This window comes from Mobula hypostoma, chromosome 1, assembly GCF_963921235.1.
Source record: "Mobula hypostoma chromosome 1, sMobHyp1.1, whole genome shotgun sequence".
NCBI lineage: Eukaryota > Metazoa > Chordata > Chondrichthyes > Myliobatiformes > Myliobatidae > Mobula > Mobula hypostoma.
In genome coordinates, this window is record NC_086097.1 from 52312475 (window position 1) to 52337149 (window position 24675).

The 24675-nt window shown below is 38.9% G+C and overlaps 1 protein-coding gene across 1 annotated transcript in view; it reads left to right on the forward strand.

The window, feature by feature from the left end:
• Nucleotides 1-1784: 1784 nt before the first annotated feature.
• The window catches only part of LOC134355657 (guanine nucleotide-binding protein G(I)/G(S)/G(O) subunit gamma-2), a 57366-nt gene continuing 34475 nt past the window's right edge, over nucleotides 1785-24675 (forward strand). Inside the window, exon 1 of the mRNA XM_063065943.1 lies at nucleotides 1785-2282. The gene's annotated coding sequence lies outside the window, so the exon portion shown is untranslated. The remainder of the gene's footprint in view (nucleotides 2283-24675) is intronic.

Genomic DNA, 24675 nt, shown 5'->3' on the forward strand with positions numbered 1-24675 from the left:
GCAGAAAGTTGTTAGAATGGGGGTGGGGATGCTTGCTTGCTTCAATCTCCTCAGTAATTATAAACACTGTTGTGCTTTATTGACTAGTGAGAACGTGTTGTGGGTCCAGGTTACATCAGCAGTAATGTAATCAATGAGGATTGAACTAATATACAAAGACTTTTAAATTAGTGCAGTTGAACTTCACTAATAACAGTAGCAGGTACAACAGCATATCAAAAGTCATACCACATATAGCATTTCCACCATTTCCAAGGTGCACTAAATGAGTGCAAGGAAATACTCTTTTTTTCTGGAAGGGTGCAGCTTCAATAAGGCTGGTACTTTCTGGGCCATAGCATCCTACTCCCATCTTTCTCTTCTGAACATTCATTCTCTCCTCGCCATGGCTGTGGGCTGTAGAATCTGTATCTCACTAAATCTTCTTCAACATCACATTCCAAAATATGATGTCTGCACCTGAAAAAATGGATGATAACTGCAGGAAGGAACCGAATGCTGACTCTGCCTCACCAAAGCATCTCATGTTGTCACCCTAACAGTGTCGAATTCATGGAACTCTATCCCAAAGAGTACTGTGAGAACATGTCCTGCATAGGCCTGAGGTAGCTCAAGATGGCCGATCACCACCTTTACAAGCATGGTTACACTTAGGCATTAAATGCTGATCATTTCCTAAATTTAATGCCCAAACTGAGACTTTCACAGCCTGTCCAAAAGGACAGTTGGCAATATTTAAAGAATGGAGAGTTTTCCTGTACTTTGACAATGTTCTCATAACCCTGTCCCACTTGCTGCAGTTTGAAGCATGCCATCACATTTATTTGTTTGTTATGCCTTTCATGTAACAGTGTTCACACTTTGAAAATTAATTCACTTTTGTGAAGCATTTTAGAACATCCTGCAGTCTTGATCAGGCATTATAAAAATCAGAAGTATTACTAATATACAGAGGATATTTTATTGCAGTGACAAGTCCAATAAAAGTCTGCACACTCCTAAGTGTGTTTTTAAATATTGCTGCTGCAACAAAAGGATTTTCCACGCGGGATCAATAAACTATTATTATTAAAGTCAAAATGTAACAATACTATTAACTTTTTTATTAAAAAGGTAATTTGAGAACGTAACAATTACTTAGTAAACATTAATCATTGCCACCAGAAAAATTAAAATTAATATTAATTTATTCTAGGCATTCTTGGATCATTCATGCCCAGGTTGAAAGAATGACTGATAGAACGGTTCAATACATGGCATTTAGGGAATATTGCTTTACACAATCAGTCGTGCATCCTAAGTTGCTACACTTGAGCAATCATTTTCTGGGCAAGGTAGTTGTGAACGGTGCACTCCAAAGAAAGAACATATGTAATTGTGCTTCCAACATGCTCTGCTGTGACTAAAGCTTTTGAACTAATCACGTTGTTTGTTACAGCTAACATAGAATGCTGGAAGAAAGAAAGGGATTCGTTTTACCGATCTGAGAAGAGACTCTATTACTGAGTGCTTTCTCTCTTCCTCTCTCTCTCTCTTTGCTGTGCAACAACAGCAGTATATCGCTATATTAACGTAAACAACACAGGAAATCAGTCATTCATTGTTGCCATGGTAGCACCGGGGAAATCCATTTTATTACAGTCCGCTGTGCCCCTTCACAGGAACACGGCAAAGCTAAAATTTGGATTGAGGTTGGGTGCAAACAGTCATTAATATACAGTAACTGTTTTTTTTAACATAGATGGTCTTTCTTGGGGCGGCGGGTTAAGGAACAAACACCCCTTCACAACAGCAGTTGATAGGGGAACAGAAAGTCGTTTGGGGTGGGTCAGTTGGTTATAAGAAAGGAAGCAAGCCTTCAGAATGTTTCTAAAATGCTTAATGTTTTAGCTTAAACCAAAATTCCCTATTGATTTCACCCAATGGTTCGTGAGAAACTCAGAAAGCAGCGAGCGCATTGCTCAGAAAGTACTGAGAAATCTCTGCCAAGGAGCAAATAACGTTCTTGCTCAGAGCTAGGGATGAGAGGAAAGAGGTCGGTGCGCAAGGAGAGAGGGGCTGAATGAGGGAGAGAGAAGAGGGGAAGTTAAAGCAGTCAGAAAGAGAAGGAAGTGGGAGATCTGCTGCTTCCTGTAGACAGAATGATGATTGAAGACAAAGCTGGGTGTGGACTCGTCTCCCAGGGCTGCTGCTTGCACAGCTGCTAAGCTTGGAATCTCCTGCACATTTAGCCTATTTTAAGAAAAGGAGAGTGTATATCTGACCTTGGTTCGTCGTAGAAGGTAAAAATTACCGTTTTCCGTCACTGTTTTTAATGTCACTGGAAAAAAATGATTAATGTAATTTTAATGCCCACTTGATTTGTATTTATAGCTGTTGTATCAGCCTACAAAATGGTTAAAGAAGTGTTCCTAATTATTCAGTGGCCTAAGGTTATCAGTATCTTTGAAATAAGCGTGTTGTGCAGTATATTTGTGAATTATGTTAGAGAAAGCCAGTGTCTTTAGTGTGAAACCTTGTGGCTAACAAACGTGTAGCTGTTAAGGAGAAGGCTAGCTCCTTTCAAAGAGGGTGGAATGGCTTCACTGTAATTCATTTATTCAGCTTCAGAATTTGAACTACATCATTTAGTAATACTTTAAAAATCTTGTTCTAAAGAACACACTGTAACAGCGACAACTATGTTCTCCGGTTAGCCACATAAACTATGGAGAAGCCTGCATATATTTTTCTGTAAAAAATATATTTTCCTATTCAAGTTTTCAGCTGTTTCTTGTAAACCATTTTCTGAACAAATAGAGCCAAAATACCGGAACAGTGAAATGTTACCTGAAATAAAATTTAAAGTTTAATACTGAATTGACTTTTGTACGCTGTTGAGACTACAGAATATGGTATACAGCCGCGTTTTTTCATAATAACTGAAATTTTGCGTGAGCCACTCTATCAAGAAAGAAAAAAGGCATCGATACGCTAACCAGTAATAGCATTTAATTAGTAACATATCTGCTATTTTTGAATATTGTTATATCACATGACTTATTTACATTTTATTTCCTCCATTTTACTGAAGAAATGTAGACACTTCAAAATTCACCTTATCTCAAACGGAATCTTAGCTACATCGTTTGATGCTTTCTGAATCGGAAAAGTATATATCCTGTAATACGTTAGCATTTCCGATCAACAAATATTTTTGATATGAAATATCAATCAAAATACAGGTTATTACTTGAATGGATAGGAATATCTAAAGTGTCCAATGAAATGAATGCATTTTACATATTTAATGGTAAGTTCTGTTGAACTGATGTGTGGAATAAATGGGGCATTACCCAAACAACGGGGGGGGGGGGGATGAGAGACAGGAAATACTGTATACGAAGTAATATATAAACATGTCTGCTTTAGTTGGCTCTTGTTGTTATGCAAGTTGATTAATTTAATCCCTGCATTCTGTGTCCAGGGTTAATGTGCACCAGAAAATGTAACTAATTCACAAAAGAGAATCATTTGGGAAATTATACCCACACAAGAATCTGATAGATCACAACCCAAAGGAATTTATGTTGACCCCTCCCAATCTGTTACTGAAATGCTCTAGATCTAACACAGCGACAGACAATCCAGGGTCAAATTTCAGGTTTACAGTCTCATGTACATTCCCTACTCCCAGTCTGTCACATGGAACGATGACTGGAATTTGATGGGCAGCTGATTTCAATAACATTCGAATCAGTCAGTTGTTCACTGGCAATTGTTACTTTACCAATGTTTAAAATGATATCTGGATTAGATTACCAAATCATGAACACGAAGTATTGTTTTAATCCTTTACGTCATTTTGAATCCAATAACTAAAGTGAAGAGCGCCTTTCATTTCTACGAGAAGCCTCAGATTGATGCGGATATCAATCCATGAATGGCCTATCATTGTCTAACAATGGGCTATTGTGTATAGATAGATAAATCAACACCAGGTGTTTGCATTGAATTAGAAATGATCACAATAGTCGATTTATACAAGTTCAAATATAGCTTTTAAACGGCATGAGGAGAGCACTGTGGAAACTAGCACCACTATTTCTCATTGTTAGTACCATTATCACAATATTGGAATTGTGTAGAATCAAGAGTCATGTACACGAACTTAATAACGTGCTACTGCGTTATGAATGTTTAGAACAGGGGTTCTCAATCTGGAGTCCACTGACCCCTTGCTTAATGGTATTGGACAATGGCATGAAAAAAATTGGGAACCGCCCCCCCCCCCCCGCCGTTTAGAACAAATTGTCTTCTGTATATTCTGAATGTTAAACAAAAACGTGTTTTACTTGTTGAATGTAAAACAAATGAGGATCAGCGAGATCATGGGGGCCATCTCCTTAGGACACGCAAAATTGCTGCGCAGGTTGACAGTGTTGTTAAGAAAGCGTATGGTGTGTTGGCCTTCATCAACCATGGGTTTGAGTTCAAGAGCTGAGAGGTAATGTTACAGCTATATAGGACCCTGGTCAGACCCCACTTGGAGTACTGTGTTCATTTGTGGTCACCTCAGGATGTGGATACTATAGAAAGGGTGCAGAGGAGATTTACAAGGATGTTGTCTGGATTGGGGAGCATGCCTTATGAGAATAGGTTGAGTGAACTTGGACTTCTCTCCTTGGAGTGACGGAGGATGAGAGGTGACCTGATAGAGGTATATAAGATGATGAGAGGCATTAATTGTGTGGATAGCCAGAGGCTTTTCCCAGTGCTGAAATGGCTAACATGGGGAGGCATGGGTTTAAGGTGCTTGGAAGTAGGTACAAGGGACTTGTCAGAGGTAAGTTTTTCACACAGAGTGGTGGGTGCGTGGAATGCACTGCCAGCGACGGTGGTGGAGGCGGATACAATAGGGTCTTTTAAGAGACCCAGATAGGTAGATGGAGCTTAGAAAAATAGAGGGCTATGCGATAGAGAAATTCTAGGCAGTTTCTAGAGTAGGTTACATGGTCAGCACAACACTGTGGGCCAAAGGGCCTGTAATGTGCTGTGGATTTCAATGTCTCTATGTTAAAATGCAGAAGAGCTCCAATATCAAAATTGTTTTTAGTACGTGAATTAGAAACTACTCTGATAAATGGTAGAATCCCTCCAATAGTGATTGGCAACTTGGAGAAATATTTCAGAACACATGACTGAAATTATTCTAAACTATTGCATAGAATAATCTGAAATTTATTGCTTTAAAAGTACCAGAAAAAATACACTAATTAGTCAATCACAATACAAGAAAAATATTCTGGGGGCAGAGAAAAACATGATCATATTTATTTAGTTTTAGTTCTGCTTTCCCCTTTAATCTTATGCATGTCTAATGCATTTCCAAGTTCAAGTTTAATTGTCATTCATCCATACACATGAGTACAGCCAAATGAAAGTGTTCCTCTGGAGCCAAGGTGCAAAATACAGAACCACAGTCACACAGCACCTGTAGCACATACTATGATAGCAGAAACAGTGACAAAAAATATTTGAGAATTAATATAACAGCCCAAGTCCCTGAGTGATCATGGCCTGTAGAATGATGGTGCATGAATGTTGTCTGTTTCTGCAAGAACAGCCCGTAGCATTCCTCATAGTGCAGCCGCAGTTGATCACCATCCAGCTTGTCTCCCACTGAGTGAATACTGGAGGGTAACCCTGATAGAAGGGACAGCCCCCAACCCAACGTAGACTCCAGTGGTACATGCCCAGCTCCGGCATCTCCTTCCTCAGCGGCCTCACGGGTATCTCCAAGGCTTGAATGAGACCTGGTCTGCACCACAGCTGAGGTCACACAGCTCCCCAGCCACAGGTCTTGCTAATGAACTGGCGAATAAGGCTCTCAGTATTCTACATTTACCAATGTCCAGCAGGTTTTGCAATCATAACAGAAATGTCTAATACAATCATCCCCCGTCTGTTGGATCGTGCTTTGTGCAACGCCACTGGCGGTGTCCTCTTCACTGGGTGGCTGAAGCAGGCTGCACCACAGTGTGCAACAAGTCCAGCTCCACCGCTGGGGAAAAGCTGTGTCCTTGATAACCAGCACTGTCTTGCACTCATGAAAAAGACATTAAGGATGAACAATCACACCTTTGTTTGGACCCAGAGAGGCCACAGTGTCCAAGTGCTCTGCCATTTTACCAAGTGTAACAGCAGCTAGAAATTGGTGGATATTTATTTGACTGAATATAGACTCCATGAAAATCTTTATGTTTGGGGCTTGTAAGTGCAGGGATTTGATTGGGCATTGGACATTCTAGGAAACTTGCCTGTTAGTGGAGGCAGAGGTATGATTAAGCAATTGTAAAGGTCAAATTAAGTAGTTTGATAGAGAAACACCCACTCTTCTTGGCCCACAAAATTGCAGTATAGTTTTATCTATCCAGACATTGCTCTCACTTTTACTAGTTGATATACTTAAGGGCCAAGAATACTGGCTTTCAAGCATCAGAAATAAAACATCCATTTACAATTATTTCTCCCTCTAAGATTCAAGCCTCTTACTTCCACTTTCATACTTCCTGGCCACAGCTTTGCTGAGCTCTTGATTATAAATGGCCTTTCAATGGTTGTAGTTCATGTGGTGGACACTAGTTTTAGTTCAAGCTTTCAGATTCTAGACTCTCTGTTTGCCATGGTAAACGGGGATGTCAAAAGCTATTATGATTGGTTGTTTTCAATTAAATAGTCTTGATTTAAGAAGGGTACAATTAGTGATTTTTCAGGTGCACAGTTTCAGGAACAGCTGTCATGAATCATTATTGGTCAGTCACTAATAGAATGGTTTTCATATTTTAGAACTTTTTTAAATAAACAGCTCTGGGCCTGTACTCACTGGAATTTGGAAGAATGTTGGGGGTGGGGGGCGGTTGGATCTCATTGAACCCTACCGAATGTTGAAAGGACTAGATAAAGTGGATGTGAAGAGGGTGTTTCCTATGGTGTGCCGTCCAGTACTAGATGGCACAGCCTCAAAATTGAGGAGGAATTTTTTTTAGCCAAGAGAGCAGTGAATCTGTGGAATGCTCTGCCACAGACTGTGGTGGAGGCCAAGCCCATGGGTATATTTAAAGTGGAAGTTGATAGCTTCCTGATTGGTCATGGCATCAATGGATATGGCGAAAAGGCAGGTGTTGAGTGGGATCTGGGAGCAGCCAAGATGGAATGGCCTAATTCTGTTCCTATGTCTTATGGTCTTATCAGCTGCACACATTCTACCCACTCAAATCTCCTCCTCTTCTTCTCTCCTCTCCCCTCACTATTCCCATCTGCCCAAGTCTAAGGTCGAGTTATATTGCCATATGAACAAGTACATGTATGTACAATTGCAATGAAAATCTTACCTGTGGGGGGCACCCGTGCTGAGGATGATGGAGAGGGAGAAACGGTTGTGCTTCCTGACTATCTGAGGTGTGTTGGTTAGAAAATCCAACACCCAGTTTCACAGTGGTGTACTAAGCCGAGGAGTAGGAGTTTATTCACCATTGGCTGTGGAACAGTAGTGTTGAATGCCAGAAAATCCAGAAAAGGCATTCTGCCATAAGTATCCTTGTCTTCTAGGTGTGCCAGGGCCAGGTACATCATAAGTTAGATGCTATGGCATCTGTCGTAGAGCACATCTGTCAGTAAGCATATTGGTGACTGTCCAATGTGGCAGGAATGGAGATTGAGATGTGCCATTACTATCCATTCAAAGCACTTCATGGTGATTGGTGTCGGTGTCACCAGGCGGTCATCATTTATTTCTGAAGGAGTAGAGTTCTTTAGTACAGGGATAATGGCAGATTTGAAGTATGTGGGGACTGCAGCCTGGATGAGTGAAGCGTTGAAAATGTCCATGAACTGGTATGCACAATCCCTGAGTACTTGGCCTCGAATGTTGTCTGGCCTGGCCATATTAATCAGTAAAAATGTATAATGGATGCTTGATCTAGTTTTGGCTGTTATGCTTGTGGGCACAGTCAAAATGACACCCAGATCACCAGCTGGCTATGATCAGTACTTAAAGAGTTATGTGAGTTTTACAAACATGCCTGATACACTGATGTAATCTTTTTCTTAGATTTTAATGTAGCCATCTGTTTAATTGGAACATTTATGAGCTGACATGTTGTATAACTGGAAAGTTTCTAAATTCAGAAATCCCTTCAATAAATGAATCAAGCAAATGTGGGAAAAGATCACACTTCTGATGGTAACATTGCTAATATACTACTAACTAGCTAACATGCTAACTGTCTGGCTGGATCAACTGGTCGAGGTAGTAATGGTGAAGCTTTCTGGTTATTGAGCCCATGCTGCTTTGCAGTACTGATACTGAACAGATAACTGGCTCCCTTCAGTCTCTGGATGAAGGTTGTTCTTACACAGGCTCGATGAAGATGCACAAGAACTCATGCAGTGACATGACTTTTGATTTACTTTCCCTCCCTGGTGGGAAATGCAAATCTCTCCAAGTATGGAAGTGATTATTAGCTTGTCTTCTGTGGAACCACAAGTGTATTAGATCAGCAGCAATGTTTTTTTTCCCCACATCTTCTGTACTTCTAGGAATACGTTTTCACAAGAAGAAATCTGTTTCCAACAAAATTCCAAGTGCCTTAGAAAAATACTGACCCTCACAACTCCTTTATTAAAAGCTGCTGCCGATGCCCACCAGCTTGATCACTGGTCTAACAATGTGCCATTCTCTCAGATCCTCAGCAATAGCTGCGCAAAAGTGGGAATCTTGCCAGTCAAAGCTCCGGTTACTGTCATTTTGTCTGTAATTCAAATTGAAAACGAGCATCATAATGTCAGAGCAAGTCTTTTGTCTACAATATAAAAATGTGAATTTCAAAGGTTTTATTTTGGTTTACTGTTAAATGCATTTTCTGGGTAATAACTCAATAGAAGCTTTGAAAATTATCACATTAATCATGATTTTTGGTAAGACAAGTCAATCATCAATTCCTAGAGAAACTTAAGCCTATTTCTGATGAATTATTATCTAGGAAGGCATTATAGAGAATGGTAACAGACTGGCTGAAATACCCCAAAAAAATTAAGGTAGCTGTGACTCCCAGGATTTCTTCCAATTTTCTTTCCACTTAGTGATGCAGCACTTTATTGAAACAAATGATAAAGCTTCTGGAATGTCCCTCAAAATTGCTTGGCTTATTTGTTTTAGCTATTCATGAACTGTGAGTTTCATTGAGATCAGGCAGTGGGTAAGTACTGCAATAGAAAATCATGAAATTCACAAGAAGTAAGAAATCCAATCTGCTTCCTTTTAACAATCATCCTGATCATCATTACTCCAGGACTTCTGCATCCCAGCACACACCAGTTGCTGTTTATGATAGATTTAAAGATTAATATACTGTATCAGTCTCTGGAGTATAACACAGTGTCATCTCTGTGTCCAGCCTTACAATATGACAAGGATGTTATCATTGAATGAAGGGGTTCCAATTCCATTTTACTTAACATCCTTAGTGGTTTATTGAATGCCTAAAGTCCTGTCCCTTGGCAAACATAAGAAGTGAACCTCCACAATTATAACAAAGTCAAATGTTCTCATTTTCTGCTGAACAGACAATCAATTAATGTACAAGCAATTTAATTCAGCATTCTTTTCTTTTTTTGATTAGATTATGTCCACTTTCACAGAAAAATATTGAATCCTTTTTATAGTCATGTTTTAATGAAGAGCCTGAATTAGGGTTGGAAAATCTCTGAAATTGAATACCAACCCTTTCTTATTAAAGTTTTAAACCAGCATTCACATAGAGATGAAGAAACCATTTCTCTCCAAACCAGTAACTATGTCCAGGTGCCTTGATGTTTGTCAGAAAAATAATCTTCACAATTTATACTGACCATATTGTAATTTATTACAGTCAGGAGAAAAAGGCATGCAGCAATTTTCAATATAGATAATTGAGTCTGATTATTGTTTAATTAGTACTTAGCTAATCATGGCATGTAATTGAGGAATGGGAATGCATTAAAACAATCAGCACCCCAGTGAATATTCTTCACAGGTGATTGTCTAGTCTTATTTTAAGTAGCTAAAACCAATCATCATACAATTCTCTAAAGTCACCATTAGAAAATGGTAAGGTTTTTTTTGGAGTAAAATGATTTACAAAACATTTTAACAACCTGCTATGCCCTAGTTCAATTATGATATTGCCTATTAAAGTGTAATAATTTGGTAGATGTTGATGTAATAATAGTGTTGACACGTGTTTTACAGCAAATATGTGTACTTTTAAATAACAAAATCGTTTGATTTCAGCTTCCTTTTCCTGTCATATTACTTTAAAAAGAAGTCACACGGTAAGACTCAGTTTCCAGAAAGTTGGGCATTGCTCGCACTATGAAATGATTGGGATGCAAAGATCATCAGTGTATTTGGAGCAGAGATTGATCGGCTCTCGATTGGTGTGGGCGTTAAGGGTTATGGGGAGAAGGCAGGAGAAAGGGCTTGAGAGGGAAAATAAATCAACTATGATGGAATGGTGGAAGAGACTTGATGGACCGAATGGCCTATTTCTGTCTTGTGGTCAGCAAAAACAAAATTGAAAGCCTATTCCCTAGAAATACTTCTATTTGTTAAACTTTTGGGATGAAGAAAGTCATTTGCCTCAGCATGTCTACACTGCCTCTCTGAGCATTTCCATAAATCATTCCCTGTAACCTATCCACTCTCACAAGTTCATCCAGTCCACACAAATCTCCGACCACCCACCAACGTGAGAGAGCAATTTACAGTGGCATATAAATTAGACATCTTTTGGAGGTAGGAGGAAAGCAGACGATGGGGGGAGAAAGTCATGTGCTCACAGGGAAACGTACACATTCCACACTGACAGGTATAGATGTCAGGATTGAAAGAAATCAGTAGAGCTCGCTGTGTGGCAAATTGTAGCTACTTATTTGCATTTTCATGATGTATACATGAGGACTATTTTGCCCAAGTCAGACTGCAATACAGGTCTTTTTTTTTCCAGAAAATGTAGCAATCGGGGAATTTTCCCTGGCAACTTTGGAGGCAATATATCTCTGATTGTTACCAGACACAAAGTGAGTACGTAATGAGGTCATCTACTGCCCAGCAGCCATTTCTGTCTTTATTCAAATTGGCTATTAATGGAGCCACTCAAGACCTACATTTTTCACTCAGTTAAATGAGCGAACTCTATAGCAGTAAGACACAGGTACACAGTTATCGTTGGGAGATTGACTGCCTAGACATATTTCTGAGTACTAGATCAGCTTTTTTGCATGAGTACCCAGACAGAAGAAATCGGTGTGTTCCCCTAAATTCCCTGCTTCCCTTAACTCCTTGGCATCCTTTTGTGTGGCTATGTTCTGGCTGCCATGGACAATGTTCTTTATTGCCTGGCTCACTTCCCAGTCACCAGTAACGTGGTGCCAGTGCGTACTGCATTGGAGGAAATGAAGTACGTAAAGTGTTTTTTTTTACACGTAGTTCAAATGAAAATCAACTTGTAGGGCTCAGTTCCTTACCCCATTTTTCCAGTGTTTAGTGCTAATCCTGTTAGACACTAGCATTATGTGCATAGTGGTAATCCTCCTGTTAGACATTAGCATTATGTGCGGTGTCTTCAATGCAACAAGAAAGGGTGAACTTTAAGTTCTAGGTATTTAATTGTGAGTTGTTTTTTTTGCTGTAATGGCAATAAGGGTGTCCATTGACATACTTATCTAGTCAAGTATGTGAACACGGGTGATCTTGACTGTATGCAGACTTGGTAGCACATTTATGAAACCGATCAAGAACTTCATTAATTGTAAAGACTGTGGTAGAGAGCTCCTCTCTCCCCACTGTAAATTCTATGAGATATGTTCTGAAACTTGTTATCTTACTGTTTTGAACAACCATGAATTGCAGTGTGGTTTCATTATTCGTCTGTTCAACCACAGCAGAACTTGGTCAGTGTTCATTATTGTATGCAATGCTGAAAGATTGAGTAGTTAGCAGTCTGAAACATCTAATACAAGGCAAAAATGATGAAAAAGAATATATCTGTGAAAATGACGCTCATTATTGTCTTAGATTAATTTAGTTAGCGGTCTCCATCTTGTAGTCTGTGGTAGCTTTAAGTAAATTTACATTTATCCGCTGCAATGGTAACTTCCTGTCACACATGGGAGGGTTCAATTGAAACATCAGGTGACCTTGTGTGTAGCCGAGTGCTCTGTGAAGGAAGGCTGCAGCAAGCACTGTTGTAGTACTGGCTCAATTTTTATTTTGTTGCACAGTTGGAGGGAATGGGATTCTTGCAGCTTAGCAAAACATCAGTCAAGTAATGAAGGGGAACACTTCTGTTTATCCTGTGCAATATGCTGTTTACCACCACAGTTTCCTAGGCATTTCAATAATTTGCCTTAATGGAGCTTCAGTATTCTCGAAGTTGCTTATGTGGAACTTGTATCAAATGCTTTTGGAAGGGCATAGAAATCACATTCATTTGGGACCAATCAAGCCCTGGCAGAGCCCCATTTACAAATCTATGTGAGGTCTTTCTGATCAACCAAAAACATTCAGCCAGTCAGGCAGGTAATGCGGGATGAGAAACAAGGTTAATGTTTCAGGAGGAAGACCTTCAGACCCAAAACATTAACTCTGTTTCATTTTCCACACATACTGCCTGACCTGTTGTGTGTATCCAGCACTTCTGGTTTAATTCAGATTTCCTGCATCTGAAGTTATTTCTTGATTTGTTTTTTTCCCAGAGTTTTTAAGGACTGCACAAGAATACCAGCTTAGACCTCCTTAAGATCATCTCCTCATGGGCCATGGGGAGGATATGCTGGAATTCACTGGAATTCAAAAGAATGAAGGGGGATCTCATTGAAACTTATCAAATGGTGAAAGGACTCAATAGAGTGGATGTTTCCTATGGTGGGATAGTGTAAGACCAGAGGACACAGCTTCAGAATAGAGGGGCGTCCTTTTAGAACAGAAATGAGGGAGGAATTTCTTTAGCCAGAGAGCGGTGAATCTGTGGAATTTGTTGCCACAGACAGATTGGGAGGCCAAGTCATTGGGTATATTTAAGGTAGAGGTTGATAGATTCTTGATTGATCAGGGCATGATGGGATATGGGGAGAAGGCAGAAGATTGGGACTGAGAGGGAACTAGATCAGCCATGATGAAATGGCAGACATCGAGCAGACTCGATGGGTCAAATAGTCGAATTGTGTTCTTGTATCTTATGGTATTATTTCTGCACATTATTCCGCCACCATTTTACCTGTTATTGGAACAACTATCAGGAGGGAATAGATTGAGAGTGAGGGAAGGAGAAAAGGTTTAGAAGGGACTTGACAGGGAATACTTTCATACAGAGGGTGTTTGGAGTCTGGAATGTGCTGCCTGAAGTTGTAAAAGAAGGAGATACTTACACAATATTTAACAAGTGTTTGGTTCACCAAGCCATGAAAAGCTACTCTTAATGTGGATAAATGGGATTAGTACAGAGAGGTAGGACAGGCAGCATAGACAGGATAGTCCAAAGGGCCTGTTTTGTGCTGTATTACTCTGATTCCCTGCCAAATCCAAATCTTAGTGCACTCGTCTCATTTGTTCAATTGTTATTAGGAGTCCCACCGAAATGTTTTATTATCAGCAAACCTAAACAACTTTTAATCCTTAATTCCGTATCATTACTGTAAATGTAAATAGTAATTTTGAGTAATACAGAAAACCAGGTAATTGCAAAGGGTTCATACATTTTTTCTTGCAGCTGTACCTTGTTATGATCTTGTACCCTATTGTTTACTTGCACTGCTCTTTCTCCATAGCTATCACACTTTATTCAGCATTTTTAACTTGTACTATCTCAATGCACCGTGTAATGAATCATTTTGTGTGAAGAGTACATGAAACCCTGATACATGTGATAATAAACCACTTCAAATTTCCGAATTCATTGAAGCTGGACTGCACCTAGGTGTGAATCTGATTCGATAGCTGGCTTTCTATTTATGAGAAAAGAGAAATTTTATGTGCAAGGGACACGTCTTAGAAGGCTGCTTTTAATGGTCAAGATGTTTAAGTTTCACACCAACTTTACCCGGTTCTTTGATCCGCTGAGTTCCTCCAGTGTTCTATCTGTTGCTCCGGATTTCTAGCATCTGCCCTCTCTCTTGTGTGTCTCTTTGAATTGTATTCTTGGTTGTCTTTGTTCTGCATTAATGCTTTCCATTTATAACTTATAAAATGGCTGCAAGATTTTTGCTTGCTCTACACAGAGCTAAGTAGGTGAACTTTTGTAGCTGATGAAAATATACCATTTTTAATGCTCGTAGATATTAGATCCAAGAATAGACTGCATTCTCTTTCAGTATATGTTGAGTCATCATACAATATGGTTTTATGCAAGCACAGAAAGATGTCATTAAACTTGACCCAGGGTCTGTAATGTGTAGTATAATGAAGTATCTTGAAATCGTGGCGAGCAAAAACATTATATAGTAGAAATTATCAACGAGATGGTGGGCTGCAATTTCAACACTTAAATAATGTGGCCTATTTGTTCTATATTGTAAAGTTTTATCAGTGAAAGTTGTACAGTTTATTCAGTGTTTTTGTTATTTATTTTTCTTTGCGACTGCCAAATGGAATATATTCCAAACTATCAACACTGGTCAATTGTAGTGAAGGCCAAAGGAGTGATGAGCGAGTGGAGTGAAAGTTTAAGTTTAAAGCAGAGTGATGAAATTTTGAAACTAAATAGACCAAGGGATATCAGGAAAAGGTGAATGAGCTTGAGTCACAGAATACCCATTGATCTCATTGAATAACAGAACAAGCAAGGAGCTGATAAACCTATTCATGTTCCTGGATTGTTTTTAACCACATCAGCCTCCCCGAGTGAAACTACTGATTTTAATGGTAATTAATACCAATTCTTCTACTTGTTCTTTGCCACTGTCTTGCTCTCACTGGAACTCAAATAAATGCAATTTCTGTAATATTCTTGCAGTTACCAGTGTTATGTTTTGAAGTATGTATAAGCAGATGATTCATCTTGGGTTTTCAGACATCCTCATCTGAAACGAAACCCTTTTCGTATGCTCCATTAGAAATAAGTCCCAAAATGAAGAGACTGTGGACTGCTCAATAGTGACATTAATCTATGGAATGTCAGAAAAGGAGGTTGGTAATGTGGGAGTAAATTGTTGAGCGAACTGGGTATGTGAATGGTGGGTTAGGACAGTCAAGTTGGGACTAGATATGGAGATGAGAGGTTACTTGAATCTTCAATTTTGCGCAGCACATTTTAGTTTTAATTTGATCAGGGTGTTAACTTGAATAGCTGATTTAATCATTTGTTATGTTTCTGCTGGACAGATTAAATAAAAATTACCTACAAAGTTGGACAGAACCATACAAGTAAAAAAAACCTTGTAAAACACACCTGTGACAGGGTTTCCTTCAATTTCTTCAAATTAACATGGCCGACCACGTCACCTTTCTACGTATCTCCTTTCTTCCCCAGCCGTTGCCAGGTTACATTTTCATCTAACAGGAAGAACCATGATCATTGTTTTCAGATGTTGTCAAGAGGAAGCATATGGTTGAGAAATAAGGTGGGGCCAAACTCACCGACTCTTCAAACATGAGCATCAACTGGTTTGTTACTGCCTGGGCTCATCTGCAGTGAAAACTATTATCTATGCCTTTATTATCTTGAATTAGCCTATTTCAGTACTCATTTTAGTTGAATTTCCATCTTCTGTCATCCTTAAGTCAAGTCCTTTTCACGTCATCCAAGACGTCATTACATAGCCCAACAACACCTTCATTCTAAAATTCTAATTCTTGATTTTTAGAACTACTTCTCAACCCTTCCAATGGCTGAAATCTTCTATAATCCTCTAAAATCTCCATGTTCTTCTATTTAATGTCTTGAATTTCAGCCGCAGCAATACTGGGTCCTAAGTTCCAGAATTCTGCATGTCTCTCTGCCTCTCCTCTGCAACCCCACCCCCCCACCCCCAGCCAAAAGATAATGACCTTTCATCAGAACTAGGGAAACTTAGAAAGCAAGCATATTTTAAATTCAAGAGCAGAGAGGGGCTTAAAAGGAACAAAAGGAATGCCTGTTGATGAAGACGAAGAGAGGGTGTAATGCAAATGGGGGTGTTACTGAGCTGGAAAGTAAAGATTTCTTCGTTGCAGCTGCCTGGAGAGGTGGAAATAGAGGCAGATGGACGAGGATAGAAAAGAAAAGCAGTTTGAGATGCAAACAGTTCAGTTGTTAGAAATCCATAATATGAGGATGCTGAACACACCCAACCAGTTAGGGAGCTTCTCTGAGGCTTAATGGAGTTAATACGGTAAGCTATTTATTTCTAATACAACATGGAAAGGTTTAAAATCTGTTGTCATATTTTTAAAAATATTTTAGAAATGAACTTTGCCACTTGTATTGTTTCCATGGGGATGGTTAGAACATTAGAAATGGCAATATGGAGAATGCAGAAGTACACAAGAAATTAGGAATGGAATTTAGCTCAGTCAGAAAGGCTATGAATTTATAAGAGCAGACAAAAGGAATTCTTCCCTTTACATTACAAACTCATTTTTTTCTTGTAATTTGCACTAAACAGTGTTTTTGTTGTAAGTAATGAGAAGGAAAGGCTGCCTGTGTAATACTGAATTTTCAATATTTCAAAAAACAGCATTAAATATTTTAGAAGTGAAAAGGAGAACTCATTTAAAAGCTGAACTAAAATAATACAATTTTGAATAATTGTGCATTCCATGTTGTCCATATTCCCAGATAGTCATAGACTCATAAAGTACTACAGCACAGAAACAGGCCCTTTGGCCCATCTAGTCTGTGCTGAACTGTTATTCTGCCTAGTCCCATCGACCCATACCTGGACCATAACCCTCTATATCCCTCCCATCCATGCACTTAACCAAACATGTCTTAACTGTTCCAAACAAACCTGCATCCACCACTTTTGCTGGCAGGGTTTTCTAAATTCACATCGCTCTCACCACCCTCTGAGTGAAGAGGTTCTCTCTTCTTCTAGTCTCACCCAACTGCAGTGGAAAACACCTGCTTATATTTACCCTGTCTTTTCCCTTCATAATTTTGTATACCTCTATCCAATCTTCATTCTTTTCGGCTCCAGGGAAAATGTCCTAACCTATTTAACCTTAACATATAACTTGGGTCCTCAATATTCTTGTAAATTTTCTCTGTATTCTTTCGATCTTGTTAATGTTTCCTGTAGAACAGGTGACCAGAGCTGCACACAATACTCAAAATTTGGCCTCTGCAATGTCTTACAAAACATCACATCAACTCCTGTACTTAGTACTCTGATTTATGAAAGCCAATGTACCTAAAGCTCTTTTTATGACTCTTTCAATCTGTGACAATATTTTCAAGGAATTATGGATCTGTCTTCCCAGATCCCTCTGTTCTACCACACTGCTCAGTGCCCTCCCGTTCGTTGCACGAGTCCTGCCATGGTTTGTCCTTACAACATGCAATACCTCACACTTGTCTGCATTAAATTCCATCTGCCATTTTTCCAGCTGGTCCAGATCTCACTGCAAGCCTTCCTCGCTGTCCTCTGCACCCCCAATCTCGGTGTCATTTGCTGATCCAGTTATCAAGATTATCATCCAGATCACTGATATAGATAGTCATAATCATACTTTATTGATCCCCGGGGAAATTGGTTTTCGTTACGGTTGCACCATAAATAATAAATAGTAATAGAACCATAAATAGTTAAATAGTAATATGTAAATTATGCCAGTAAATTATGAAATAAATCCAGGACCAGCCTATTGGCTCAGGGTGTCTGACCCTCCAAGGGAGGAGTTGTAAAGTTTAATGGCCACAGGCAGGAATGACTTCCTATGATGCTCTGTGCTGCATCTCGGTGGAATGAGTCTCTGGCTGAATGTACTCCTGTACCCACCCAGTACATTATGTCGTGGCTGGGAGACTTTGACCAAGATGACAAACAACCAAAGACCCAGCACCGATCCCTGCAGCACATCACTAGTCACAGGCCTCCAATCAGAGAGGCAACTATCTGCAACCACTCTCACAACGTCAAGGTTGAGTTCAACTTACTAATCATACTGAATACCAGCTGACTAAACCTTCTTGACCAGCCTCCCATGCAGGACTTTGTCAAAGGCCTTGCTAAAATGTACATACAGACAACATCCACTGATTTTCCTGGTAACAACCTCGATAAACTATAAGATTGGTTAGACATGATCTACCATCCACAAAGCCATGTTGACTATTATGAATCAGGACCTGTCTATCCAAAAACCTATATCCTGTCCCTTAGAATGATTTATTCACTATTAATGTCAGGGTCACTGGCCTTTAATTTTCTGTCTTATTCTTAGAAACTTTCTTGGACAACGTAACATTAGCTGCCCTCCAGTCCTCTGGCACTTTTCCCTTGTAGAGTCATAGAGAAGTACAGCACAGAAACAGGCCCTTTGGCCCATCTAATCCATGCTGAAACCATGTAAACTGCCTACTACCATCGACCTGTACCAGGACAATAGCCCTCCGTATCCCTACTATCCACTTACCTATCCAAACTTCTCTAAAAACGTTGAAATCGAGCTGGCGTGCACCACTTGTTCTGGCAGCTCATTCCACACTCCCGTAGCCCTCTGAATGAAGAAGTTTCCCTTCATGTTCCGCTTAAACATTCAGCCTTAACCCTCTGTTAATCGTCCCACCCAACCTCAGTGGAAAAACCCTGCTTGCATTTACCCCATCTATACCCCTCATAATTTTGCACACCTCTATCATATCTCCTCTCTATCTTCTACCTTTTAAAGAATACCGTCCTAACCTATTCAATCCTTCCTTATAACTCAGGTCCTCCGTACCCGGCACGATCCTTGTAAAATTTCTCTACTCCTTTCAGCCTTGTTTACATCTTTCCTGTAGGTAGATGACCAAAACTGCACACAGTACTCCAAACTGGGCCTCACCAATGTCAAACAACTTCAACATAACATCCCATTTCTTTACTCAATACACTGATTTATGAAGACCAATGTGCTGAAAGCTTTCTTTACCACGCTATCTATCCTTTTTTAAGGATATTTGAAATACCTCTGCAAGAGCCACTGCAATCTTTGTGCTAGTGTCCTTCAAGGTCCAAAGAGACACTTTGTCAATTACCGGGGACGTATCAACCCTAATTTGCCATAAAACAGCAAGCGCCTTTCTCTTCTGTAATCTGTATATGGTCCATGACCTCACTATTTTGCCTCTGCCCAATAGACTTAGTGACCATCTCCCAAGTACTCTCCAGGCAAAAATAGAACCTGAAACCTTCAAGGGAAATCAAAGCTGGCAGAGGAATATCATCTGTGGCTGAAATTTTATCCATTTTACATTGTTTCTCAAAATACTCAAAGTACTCAAAGTACTCCCAGTACTGAAAAAGGTCTCCATTAAGCGCTCCAAAAACTATTAGAATGTGAAAAAGTTTAACCTGGGAGCTGAGCTGAAGATTTAAGCTAAGTGTGACTTGGATCTTGCTACAAAGCTACTCTGTTCTTACAAAATATGTTCTAGTTTTCCATTCCTCTGAAAATGCATCGTGTTTTTCAAGAGTCTTGATGTATAACTTTTGTCATACTAGGCATCCATGTCAGCATTAAACTCTCTTAGGTCAAATGTAACCAAGTAGATATACAGCAAGCAACTGTGCTTCTCTTGTATTTGCTTGTTTCTAGAGTACAGAGTGTTTTCTAACATTCTTCGTACCTGTTGTTCCTGCTATTTCTTTTGCCTGAACACTTTTTGGATACTGAATAATTTTCCAAAAGGATTCCCCCATATCAATTGCCAAAGAGCTCTGGAAAATGGAATAGAATATTTGCAGCACCTTTCCAGGTTTTCTACAGTTCTCCTGTAATAAAAGTAATTTGGAGAGAGAGGAAACTCCTTGAGAAATTCATCCTTTAATCTGACTGGGTGAAGATGTGGTTTACTTCTGTGCTTCTGAAGTAGCTCCTTGAATGTGTACAGCCACATTGCCAGCATCTTCCACACACTGATTGTTAGCAGAGGTTATTTTATTGTGGGCATGTAATAGTAATAAATTCAAACTGAACAAAAACTTTTAGTATTTAACATTTGAGCTAATCCAACTGACTGGATCATTTTTGTTTTGCATCTAGCTACCCCTTGTATATCTAATCAAATTACAGACTTTTTAAATTCTATTACTTAAAAATTTAAAATTAAGGTCCTTGTGCTATTCATTATTTGTATGATATTAGATCAGTTGAGAATGTGGAAATATGATCTGTCTCCTGATCTGACCTCCTGAGTGCACTTAAGTCCAAGTACTGTAAGGAACATTCAGATGTTATATAACCTCCTCTAAAATTTGCACTGGCTTCTGAACCTCCTGAGAACTTATAAAATTGTATGATAAATATCTATAATATCAGCATAGATTGATATATCCAAAGATCAAATCTTAGCGGTGAAGAGAGTGAGGTTCCATAGAGGCAATGAACCTCTAACTCAAAGCTGCTCAAATGAATATAATCTGCATGGGCCAGCAAAATGCTCCTGACTTGTGAATTGCATTCAGCTGAGTCTGATTTATTTATTTTTTTGCCTACAATTTTTGTATTATTTGTCTCATTGGTGACTTTGAATAATACTGCCAGACCAAAATTGTGAGCGGCTCTATGCTTGGAGACTTTGTTTATTTGGAAAACAACTTAATCTGTAGAGTTATAGCCCTTAAGAAAGAGTGAAATTAAACATTATAGTCTACATTCAAACTAAGTGTATATGGAGAAGGTGATTACAACTGTGTCCAATTCTTTATAGCATTGACCTGTCAGATAATTTAAATCAATCAATCTGAGTTGCAACTTATAATGTGAACAAAACTGACAGTGATTCATGTGTATTTGCATTAACATTTTAAGTGCACGTAGAATATGCTTCCAGAAATTACTAGGAATACTATTGCCTGGAATACATCTAAACTTATTTTCTCAGGCTATGTATTTAAATAATCAGGTATTTTTGATTTATTTTCACAATGCATTTTGAAATGATACTTCTATGCATTTACAGAAAGTAATTCATTATTATTTTTACTGCATCGAAAGAATTCTGTTTTGGAGTTCTGAATCTTCCAGGTAACCAGAACGTCGAGGAACTGAGAACATAACTGGTGTCACCATGATCTGATACCTCATCATTTTGTACATTTTTATTATATTGTTGAAGGAGGTTTCATTGGAATATGCAAAGCTGCCATTTGAAATGTTGTCTACCATTTGAAGCCTATTCGTATGAGCTGAGAAGGTAATTAGAACATTAGACAAACAAAATTAGCTGCAGGATTATAGCTCAATTCAGTTGCACAATCATTGAATCTCAGTCTGAGATATGGTCTGGATATTTCACTGGCTATTAATGCAACATTCAACTTTATAACCTGCATACAGAATTTATAACAGAAGTGCTTTTCTATCAGTGTTGTATCAATGTCTTAATTACCATTTACTTGTCAAAAACAAATCTTTATTATGTCCTCAGTGAATACGATTGATAAAGATCTTTATTTCACATAAAATAACATTGGACTGAAAATTTTGGATATATTTTTCATTTGCTCCTGAAATACTCTTAAATCAGATATAAAGCAAATACTGTAGGCTGGAATTCTGCAAATGACCTGCTATTGGAGTAATGAGCTTACTTGTATTTGCTCACTGGGGAACTTTGAGTTGATCTGCAATGAGATGTTATTAAAAACATCATGAGCCGGTAAGCTGCATGCAAACAAATAACTCATTACGTTTACATGGCAGGATACAATGTGTTAATAGTTCAGAGGGCCGTATCAAAACAAAAGCTTTCATCACTAAACCATGGAATTCACTGCTTGATGGATCTTTCAAATTATCCTTAAAACCAGGTGATGCTCAAGTCATCATAAAAACCCCTTCCAGCTCATTGTAAAACACATACCCCTCAGTGTGCCATAAAACAACACCTGGAGTAATGGGAAACCCATGGGGGAAAACCTTAATTTTGAACACACTCATCAAAATTTGATTCTCAACGGAGACAGATAGTTATAAGGAAATCACTGCTTAATGGTTATTCTGATTCCTGCTTTCCCACTGGAATAGCAAAGCTGTGGCCTTAAAAGAATATGTTTAAAAACCAAATGCTATTTGCTGTGCTGCACTTTGGTGAAAAAATCCTTTGAAGATTAGCTTGTCTAATTTTTCAAATTCCAGTACCAAAACCTGATGCAGCTACCAAATTCATGTGTCCAGAGCACAGGTATATTTCCCATTCCTTTTTAATTTGCTGGGGTTACTAGCAAATACACCATGTTTTTAAAAAAATGAAATAATAATTTGTGTGGGTAATATCCAAAAGTCTGCAAAGCCTGCTAATTGGCAGCAAACTGATTATTTAAAAACCTTAAGTCCCAAGATTGCTGAATTATTGGAGTTTTGCTATATTACTGACAAATCAGTTTCTTGTCACCTGTTAACCCATCTCTTATTTTTCTGGTACATGTAGTGATGAACAGATGGGCAAGTGTAGTAACATCAGTTTTATTTTGGTCCCAAGCTAACTGGTGTTAATTCTTACAAATCACACCATGGTAGAGCAGGGTATTCCAGCCAGGTACACCTGGATCTTTGTGTTGAGGACTCCAGAATTTACTAGCAAGTTTTTCCTGTTGAATGCCAAGGAATGTCAATCTTGTTTTGTTATTTTCACAAAATCCAAAATGTTAATTCTGTGACTCACTATTTAGGCTTTCACACATTCTTGAACCATGATTTCTGCAATAGCTTAGTTCCCTAAAAGCTTGGTCATCAAACTTGATGCAAAACTATGCAGTTAGTTAAAGGATCCTACAACTCTCTTACTGAAGGATAGCTGGCTTTGTTAAACAGATGAGATCTAAATTAGCAAAATATTTCAATTCCAAACTTAGACTTTTAATCGACAGCCAGATTGTTTTCATCTTTGATGATCAATATTCTATTTTTTGTTATTTATTCACTTATGGGATGTGGGTATCACCAGCGAAGTTAGCATTTATCCCTAGTTGCCCTTGAGAAGATGGTGATGAGCTGCCTTGAACCACTGTGATCCCTGAGGTGTAGGTACGCCCACAGTGCTGTTAGGGAGGGAATTCCATGATTTTGACCCAGGTACAACAAAGGAACGGTGATATGTTTCCAAGTTAGGATGGTGAGTGACTTGGAGGGGGATTTCCAAGTGGTGGTGTTCCCAGGTATCTGCTGTTCTCGTCTTTCTAGATGGTAGTGGGTCTGGAAGGTGCTGCCTTAGGAACTTCGGTGTGTTGTTACAGTGCATCTTGTAGGTAGTACACACTGCTGCAACTGTTTGTCGATGGTGGAGGGATTGGATGCCTGTGGAAGGGGTACCAATCAAGTGGGTTGCCTTGTACTGGATGGTGTCATACTAGCTTTTTTTTATGTCTATAGTCCTGGCTTCTTTGTCACTTCTTTCAGCTTGTCATTTCTTCAGTTGCCAAGGTCCAACATTCTGAAATTATTTTTTAACCTTCCACCTTTTTATGCCTTTTACTCTTTATTACTGTAAAGCTATCACATCTCGGTTCCCCCAAGAGTAGCAATGCTGTCAGGGAGATAACTAATGAAGCTGTTGAAATGGTAACACAACAATCAACTTTAATAATTATCAACTCAGATTGGGAAAATCAAATTGGGATAATTTATCTGAGGTGGCTTTGTGGAAAAGAGTACTATGGGACTAATTATGGAACAAGCTATTTCAGATCTTCAGTTATTTAATTGGATAGGGTTAATTAGAACGCTCATGATATTTGATCCTTTAGAGAAAACAGACCATAATATCACAGAATTTTGTGTGAAATTTGAAAAGGACAAATTGAGTTGAAAATTAACCTTTAAAATTGATTATCTAGGTATGAAGAGTGAATTGGCTTTCATGGATTGGGAAATTATAGTCAAAGTTTGCTGGTCAACAAATAAAGGCAAACATTTAAAGATGCATGTCAAAAAATGCTGGGGGAACTCAGCAGGTCAGGCAACATCTATGGAAAGGAATGGCAGAGACCCTTCTTCAGGACTGAGAAGGAAGGAGAAAGATGCCAGAATAAAAATGGGAAGAGGGGAAGAAGGCTAGCTGGTAGGTGATAGGTGAAGCCAGGTAGTGGGAAAGGTCAAGGGCTGAAGAAGAATGAATCTGAAAGGAGAGCAGAGTGGACCATAGGAGAAAAGGAAGGAGGAGGGGACCCAGGGTTAAGTAATAGGTCACAATCTCAATGCATGTACATCTCATTGGGAAGATTAAAATTCCAAAGGCAAAATGATTCAATCATGACTAAACAGGATGAAAAGAGTTATAGATGCAAATGTCTGCATGTTTGTTAAGAAGAGCGCTGTTTGACAGAATTCTAGGAATAACAAAAATGTTTGAAAAAGATTAAAGGTGAAGTATGAAACTAAATTGACAAGAAATATTATAAAATTTGTAAAAGGTTTTAGGGCTAGGAAGAGGAAAAGAGCACGGCATTTGTAAAAGTAAGTCCATTGTAAGC